This window comes from Phyllostomus hastatus, unplaced genomic scaffold (assembly GCF_019186645.2).
Source record: "Phyllostomus hastatus isolate PE091 unplaced genomic scaffold, TTU_PhHast_1.1 phas_scaffold_60, whole genome shotgun sequence".
Classification (NCBI taxonomy): domain Eukaryota; kingdom Metazoa; phylum Chordata; class Mammalia; order Chiroptera; family Phyllostomidae; genus Phyllostomus; species Phyllostomus hastatus.
In genome coordinates, this window is record NW_025334038.1 from 17,012,039 (window position 1) to 17,020,402 (window position 8,364).

At 49.4% G+C, this 8,364-nt stretch overlaps 1 pseudogene; it reads left to right on the forward strand.

Annotated features, from left to right (window-relative positions):
• The first annotated feature begins 4,368 nt into the window (after positions 1-4,368).
• Positions 4,369-7,723, forward strand: LOC123810321 (annotated as a pseudogene).
• The last annotated feature ends 641 nt before the right edge of the window (positions 7,724-8,364 follow it).

An 8,364-nucleotide genomic window follows, 5' to 3' on the forward strand; every position in this document is an offset into this window, starting at 1 on the left:
CTGCCCCCTCTCATAAAGGCTGTGGGCAGTGCTGTGTTGTGTTAAACATCCTAGCCATCTCTATGGGATCTCCATGATGGAAGTAGAGAAAGGAGAAGCCTTTGATCCAGGACCTCTGCTGCTGTTCCTCTTACAATCCAGGGTGTAGTGTGAGGACTGCAACCTGATTTCTCCATTGCTACCATGCTTGCAGGAGTTGTGGTGGGCACAGGAATTGCTACATCTGTAGTAACCCTGTTCTTCCCCTCTCCTACCTCCTTCCTCTTTCCAGTCTGCCCACCTTGAAAAGTTCCAATGCATGGATCTTTCAGTCATGTTTGTACATTGAGCAGGGGATTCTTTGTTGAGTTATAGTTGTCTAACTTATAAATTTAAGGGGAGAAACTATGGGGTATTCTCTGCCATGGTACCAGGACTTTTTTTCTATGTTTGCATTTCTAAACAGAAGTTTTGGTATACGCAGGGATCTTTACGAAAAAACTACAAATAGCTCTAGGAATGCTAGAACTCACACTAGGTGGACAACTGACCCATCCATCTGCCACCCACAGGTGAAGGAAGAGGCTAGGTTCTGACCTTGACCTGTTGTCTGCATCCCACTCAATGTGGACCATCTGTAAGTGGAAACAACCCTGGGGTCTGGCCCAACATGGCTCTCTCTCCAGTTGCAGAGTCTCTGTTGTTGGGCTTCCCAGGAGATAAAGCGTTCTTCAAGGCCAACATTTTTGGGAAATTTAGCCCCAGCATTTTTGGAAACTTTAGCCCCAGAATCTCAGGGACTCATATTCTCAACCTGTGAAAATGAAAGACTCCATCTTTCTCTCTGTGGTGGGATTGAAATTACATGACAACCCATAGTCTATACATTGATGGTACTCTTAGTGTTGCCTTTATTGCTCAGCTGAAGGGCCTCTGGGGCTGTGCTTGGCCACCTCCCGGAGTTCCACCAGGTGTTTTCTGTGTACCTGCATGTTTATACAGGACTGAGAAGTTGTAGTCACACATTATGAATTACTTTGAATCTTGCTTTTGAAAACTTTGTTATTATCAATAAGCCTTTCATATGATATTCAAACTCTTCTTAAACACTGCTTTTACCAGCTTTATACTACTTCCAAAAAGGATATAACTACTCTTATTCTGTCTCTTTATCAGTATAAATAATATTTCATTAATATCCTTATACCTAAATGTCTTTCTATATTTAGTTTGAAAATTATAGACTTCTTGAATAGAAATCACTAGGTTAAAGGGTATAAACTTTTTTAAAAATATATTTTATTGACAATGCTATTCTAATTGTCCCATTTCCCCCTTCATTCCCCTCCACCCTGCACATCCCACCCACCCACCTTCCCCTTCTTTAGTTCACATCCATGTGTCATAAGTTCTTTAGCTTCTATATTTCCCATACTATCCTTGCCCTCCCCCTGTCTATTTTCTACCTACCATCTATGCTACTTATTCTCTGTACTTTTTCCCCCTCTCTCCTCCTCCCACTCCACTGTTGCTAACCCTCCATGTGATCTCCATTTCTGTGGTTCTGTTCCTGTTCTAGTTGTTTGCTTAGTTTCTTTTGGTTTTACTTTAGGTGTGGTTGTTAATAGTTATGAGTTTGCTGTCTTTTTACTGTTCATATTTTTTATCTTCTTTTTCTTAGATAAGTCCCTTTAACACTTCATATAATGAGGGCTTAGTGATGATGAACTCCTTTAACTTGACCTTATCTGAGAAGCGCTTTATCTGCCCTTCCATTCTAAATGAAAGCTTTGCTGGATAGAGCAATCTTGGATGTAGGTCCTTGCCTCTCATGACTTCAAATACTTCTTTCCAGCCCCTTCTTGCCTGCAAGGTCTCTATTGAGATATCAGCTGACAGTCTGATGGGAACTCCTTTGTAGGTGACTGTCCACTTATCTCTTGCTGCTTCTAGAATTTTCTCCTTCATTTTAATCTTGGGTAATGTAATTATGATGTGCCTTGGTGTGTTCCTCCTCAGGTCCAACTTCTTTGGGACTCTCTGAGCTCCCTGGACTTCCTGGAAGTCTATTTCCTTTGCCAGATTGAGGAAGTTCTCGTTTACTATTTGTCCAAATAACTTTTCCACTTGTTGCTCTTCCTCTTCCCCTTCTGATACCCCTATAATTCAGATGTTGGAATGTTTAAAGTTGTCCTGGAGGTTCCTAAGCCTCTCCTCATTTTTTTGAATACTTGTTTCTTCATTCTTTTCTGGTTGGTTGTTTCTTTCTTCCTTCTGGTCCACTCCATTGATTTGTGTCCCAGTTTCCTTCCCATCACTACTGGTTCCCTGTGCATTTTCCTTCATTTCACTTAGCGTTGCCTTCATTTTTTCATCTAATTTGCGACCAAAATCAACCAATCTGTGAGCATCCTGATCACCAGTGCTTTGAACTGTGCATCTGATAGTCTGGCTATCTCTTGGTCACTTAGATGTATTGGCTCTGGAGCTCTGATCTGTTCATCCGTTTGAGGCTTTTGTTTTGGGGGTTGCGTGGGGGCGGTCTGGTCGCTCCTGGTACGTAGTGAGGGGCGGAGCCTTAGGTGTTCACCAGGGGGGCAACCCAGTTGCTGGGTTGTGACGCTGTATGTGGGGGTGGGGTCTGAGAGAGAACAATGGCACTTGCTCTGCTCTCGTATTTCAGTCCCTTCCACTGCTTCCCACAAGCAAATTGGGCCTTTCTGGTGCTGGTTCCCGGGTGCGTGGGTTTGTGTATGTTCTAGGACCCTGTGGATCTCTCCAACAAACTCTCTTGTGAGGCTTGGAATCTCTTTTGGCACCTCTACCACCACAAGTGTTTTCAGTTGGTGCTTTTAGGCTTTATTTCCTGGTGCTGGGGCCCTGGGTTGCATGGTCTGTCTTGCTCCCTGTTTTTGCCTGGTTTATCTGCACACGGATGTGTGTCTGTGGTCAGCCAGTGGCCTTGCACGTATCACTGGGTCTTCCTGTTGCCACCCCACTTCTGGGGTCTTCCAGGTGCTGCCTGCACGTCCTGGACCACCAACCACCGATTTTTCCTGCTACAACCCCTCTCCGAAGGCCACCAACTCTGCCCCTCTTACCAGTCTGGATGAATAGTTGTAGGACTTCAGTACAGTTCAATTTTCTGTCAGATCTGGTTGGTTTTTTTTGTTTCTAAATTTTTGCTGTCCTTAGTTTTGGTTGTGCGAGGAGGCACAGTGTGCCTACCTATGCCTCCATCTTGGCTGGAAGTCCAGTATGAACATTTTTAAGGCTTTTCTTATAGGTAATCAAATTTCTTCTCAAAAGCACTGTACTGAGATGTATCTTATTCATTCAGCCCATATTTATTGAGTCCCTACTCTGGGACTGTTTAGATGCTGGGAATACAAGTGGTGACAACTGGACAAGGTCCCTGCTTTAAAGAACATATATTTCAATGAGACAGACAACAAATAAAAACAATTATTCTGATGTCAGTGATAATTGCTGTGGAGAAAAATGTGCCTGGACTAGAAGACTGGTGGTGGTGGGGAATGGCAGAGCATGTTCTCAGCTTGTTGGACAGGACGTCTCTGGGGACTTGACCCTGAACACTTGAGCAAGGACCTGAGTGGTGTGAGGAGCAGCCATGTGGGTCCCTGGAGAGGAGGGGCCCACAGGGGTCACAGCAGGGCAGGCGCCTGAGTGAGGATGGGGACGTGTCCAGAGGCCGGGTGAGTAGAGACCAGTGAGCTGGGCTGAGAGTGGTGGGAAGAGGCCGGGACGGTCAGGGGCCCCTGTCCTGAGGGGCTGGTGGGCAGTGGTGAGGGCAGGGAGCTCACTCTGCCCAAGGAGGTAGACACTGGAGTGTTCTGTGGGAGGTGGCGGTGAGGACAGGCCCTGATTGAGAACAGGAAGGTCACTGTGTCTGTCATGTGGGTAACGGGCATGAAGGGCAGCAGGAGCCCAGCTGGAAGGCCACCTGTTTCCTGTTGTAGAGAGACAGTTCTGGATGGTGAGTGAGAAGTGACTGGACTCAGGGTTGGTACAACTGAAGGTGATGGTAGCAGTAATTCAAGGGAGAACCACACCTGTACTTAACTGACCTTAATTCCACAGTTGATTCCAGGTGGCTTACTCAAAAGCAAGATACATTTTAAAAGGTTATACTGGGGTAAAGCTAGGACATTGCTAGGCAAGCTGGAATATCTAAAACATGTGCAGAAATGGAGAATTTACTGTTTACCTGGCCATAAATTCCAATTACCTGGAATTTTCTTGGCTCAAAATCTCTTAGAATTATTGCCTGAACCATGAGGTAGGCAAAAGCTCAGGGTCAGTCCTTGTCTACTACTTCAGAAACACTTCCCAGTTCCACAGTTAGAATGAAAGCAAATTAATCCCAACATGTTCAAAAATGAACTCGACATCTGCAAAGTCATCAAGTAAGTATAAAACATCAGGAACCCAAGTCAATTCTATATTTCTCCCCAGAAATGTCCTCACTGTGCCCTGAAGAAGAGAAAGGGTCCTTCCTGGGGCCCTAAGGCAGAGGGGCTGGTGGGCTGCAGCCCTAAATAGAGTTGTCCTTTCTACCTGCAGGTCTCCCAGAGCCTCTCAGACAACTTCAGTGATCTCACCTGAGCTGGTATTTTGGTTTTCTGATGTTCTATTAGAGCATTTGTGGATTTACAAGTGTGACACAGAGGTTTTCAGGTAATGGCATTTCTTTGATTGAATTGGACACACATCCTTCATGGCTCTGACTTCCCTGCCTGGTCCCTGGAGGAAATGGACTGTCCTGCACCACTTTTCAGTATCTCTTTGTGTAGGAGTGATCAGTAGACCCGGAGTCCCTGGCTCCTCCAGTGTCAGCCTCCTCCCTAATACAGAGTCCTTTAAGTTCCAGGGGGCAGAGTCTTTGCAGTGGGCTGATCTGATGATTTCATGTCCCATCTCTTGAAACAAAGGCATAGGTACAGATAACACCAATATATGTAGTGTCAAGGTGGGAGGTTCCTAGATGTCAGGTTAGGACATCTAGGAACATTGACTTTCCATTTGCACACTGACATGCAAACTGTCCTTGGTCCAATGCTTCTTTGGCCTCCCCTCCCTTCTCACCAGTTGGTTCCTTGACCCAGTGGCCCAGTGGCCTCTTACTTCCTACACCAAGTATTCAAATCCTTGTTTATGCTACTTGATCAGCTCTGGCCTTTCCCTACAGCGGGCCTGCTCCCAGCACCACTCCTGTGCTGGTGTCCAATCCTAATCCTCTCTGGGGGTATGACCTGCCTCCACCCCACCCTGAACCACTCTCACCTATGTAGGTCTTTCCCCAGGCCATGCATCTTGCCCGCCTGCTGTGGGCATTTAAGTTCTATTTTTTCTTAACAACCCCTCTCCTTTCTAACTCTAAACTGCCCCTGGGTACACTGCACTGACTCCTTGAGACCCCTGTCACCTGCTTTTCCCCAGGGACACCGGCAGGTTCATCTACATCCTCAACTGGGGCCTCACCATGCCTCTTCCACTCTGGGCCCAGGTTCACACCTCCACCTTCCCAGGGGTACCTGCCTACCCTAAACTCCCTTGGGGCCACAACCCAGCCCCTCACAACCCTCACATCACTGCCACACCCTCCCTTTCCGCACCTCATCCATGATGAGCCTTTGCCACAGGCAGCAGCCCATCACATCCCTCTCCCCTTAACCCTCCTTTACCCCACAGCCACTCTGACCATGGATCCCTCCCATCTTGGACCCTTCACATCCCCTCCACCCTCTGGGGCAAGACTCCCTTCACTATGACCTTCTTGCCCCTGCTGGCCAGCCTCTCCCTTGACCTCCTACCTGTGCCCTCAGGGAGCCAGGGCTCCCTCTAATGGCACCTCTTCTGCACGTGACCATCTCCCCCATCTCCAGTTCCTCAGTCCCCACATCCCTTTCCCTCTTCTACTGTCCTGCATTGGAAATCCTCATCCTTGACCCTCATACATGTGCATTTTCTGCATCTGCAAGAGGACCAGGACAGCAGACCTTGCATGTTAAACTGTGGTGTGCGGTTATTTTCAGGAAGCAGTTTTATCTGTGCTTTCCTCCTTGGCCAGGATCCCATCTTCACTAAAACCTCAGGGGGTCCCAAGATGGATCTGTGCAATTGAGAGTTTGAGCTGAGAGACACGTGGATGGCTGTCCCTTCCTGCACTGTGGCTGTGAGAAAAGCTGGGCAGAGCCCTTGGGGTAGTGGGCAGACGCAGTCCTGGGAGCTGAGACCTGGGACACAGGAACCAAGGACTAGACAGAGAACAGGGGGACCTCAGGATGACTCAGGCAGGAATCAAGGCCCTGCAGCACCAGAAAGGATATGAGAATGGGGATGGGGCAAGAGTGATGTGAGGTGGTTCCAGGACAGTTTGGAGCAGAGAGCAGGGTCCGTCTCTTTCCATAGGATATGCCTGGAGTGGGGTGAGTGGTGGGAGTCTGTGGATTTCAGCACAGAGGTGACTCTCACACAGCCAGCACAGGAAGACAAGGAGAGAGCAGAGCGTGCCCTCTGGCTGCAGTTCTTCACTTGGCCAGGAATGGCAGGGGAGCATAGGGAGTGGAGAAGTCACTGCTGGGGCTGGGTCAGGCTTACATTCCGTCCAGGAGATTTGAGGCTGGGACATCAAGCAAGACAACAGTGCAGGGGTTGCAGGTATTTCTGCTGCAATGTCAGCCCTTCCTCTCCTGTCACCACGTGGATGGACAGTGCCTGGTCCTTGGCTCAGACCTTGGCTATGGAATCCAAGATGTCCTGGGACACAGATGGCTCTCACAGCAGGGGTGCCTGGGCCATGTGAAGGGAGGGCGTTATGGAAGAGTGCACAGATATCTGGAATCCAGGGTGGGCTTCACAGAGAACAGGTGTAACCCTGGGCAGGGGCCTTTCTCTTCTGCAGATCCCTGAGGTCCCCCCACTCTGCCCCAGCAAACCCTTCCTGTGTTGGGGGATGCATATGTGTTCTTTTGGCATGCTGTATTGTAATTGGCCTGTCCTGTTAATGCCACTGGATAGACAGGTGGGTGGGGAGGGAACTGAACTGTCCCAGTGACAATAATCCAGGGATACAGTGCGCCCTCTGACAGACAGAACACTGACCCAGGGAAGAAGGGTGTCAGGCAGCAGAGGAAGCCCTTCACCTGGGGACTAGCCCCCCGGGCTCCCAGCCTGTCACAGAAGGCCACCCCCAGATTCTACCTTTCACACCCCCTCCTCAGCATCAACAAGGATCCAGGAGAGTGTGGCCCTATCCCTGCCCACCCTCTTTCCAGTCTACAAGAACTGGGCTCCAGGGGACAGAACAGACTCAGGGAAGGTGGAGGCCAGTGAGGGGTCAGCCAGAGCTGGGACGATGGAAGGAGCACTCTGTTTTCCCATCTCCTTAGAAGGAGAAAGGTTTGGCCCCAAGCCTCACTGGCTCTGCCATGTCCTCCCCAGAACCCCCAGCTGTGAATGTGGCTTCAGTCAGGCCTTGGAAGGCACAGTTACCCTGACATGCTGGGCTTTCAGCTTCTCTCCCCAGAACATGTCACTGGCCTGAAGAACCCCAGAGCCAGGGCCCCAGCATTCTAGGAGGAATCCTGCCTGATGGGACTGGGACCTACCAGATCTGGGTGTCCATAGGTTTCTCTAAGGAGAGGAGCAGAGGGTCCCGTGCTACATGGACCACAGTGTGAATCACAATGCACACCCTGTGCCCCCGGGTGAACCCGGATGAGCCTGGAGGGGTTTTGGACCCTGGTAGGGCAAAGGGCCAGGGCAGGGGAGGGGAGAGCAGGCCTGTGGCTCTGGGGTGCCCCGGTCATTCTCAGGAAAGGCCCCTGTGCATTCAGTGGATGCCAACCATTCTGGGTGTTGCTGCTGTTGTATTATTATTGTTTGTGCCCATTGTTGTGCAAGAAGAGCCCAGGTGAGATTCTTTGGCAGTGGGAAGTGTTGGGAGGGGCTGTGCTGAGGTGTGGAGATGCCTCTCTCCTCCTTCTGCACAGGTATAAGCTTCCCCCTGCTCCCTTAGTGTAACAGGACATGCAATTTGGAGCACATATGAGAGGAACTGGCGGCAATAGCTCTACAAATGTCACTCAACTGTGCACATGGCCAAAGCCTGAGCCAAGGATCCTGGATTTCCATTCTGAGCCTCCATGCTACGGGGACAAAGAGTGCTCAGTTGACAGTGGGGAGGGCTAGTGGCTCCCAACTGTGCTCTAATCTCAATGCTTTCTTCCCAGGCTCAACAGGGCTTATCTTGATGGACTGTGTTGCAGAGGATGCATTTATTGGCAAAGCCTGAAGTGAACTTGGGGTCCAGGGAATCAAATGATGGGAGTCTGGGATCTCCTGGGAGTAATTAAGACATAG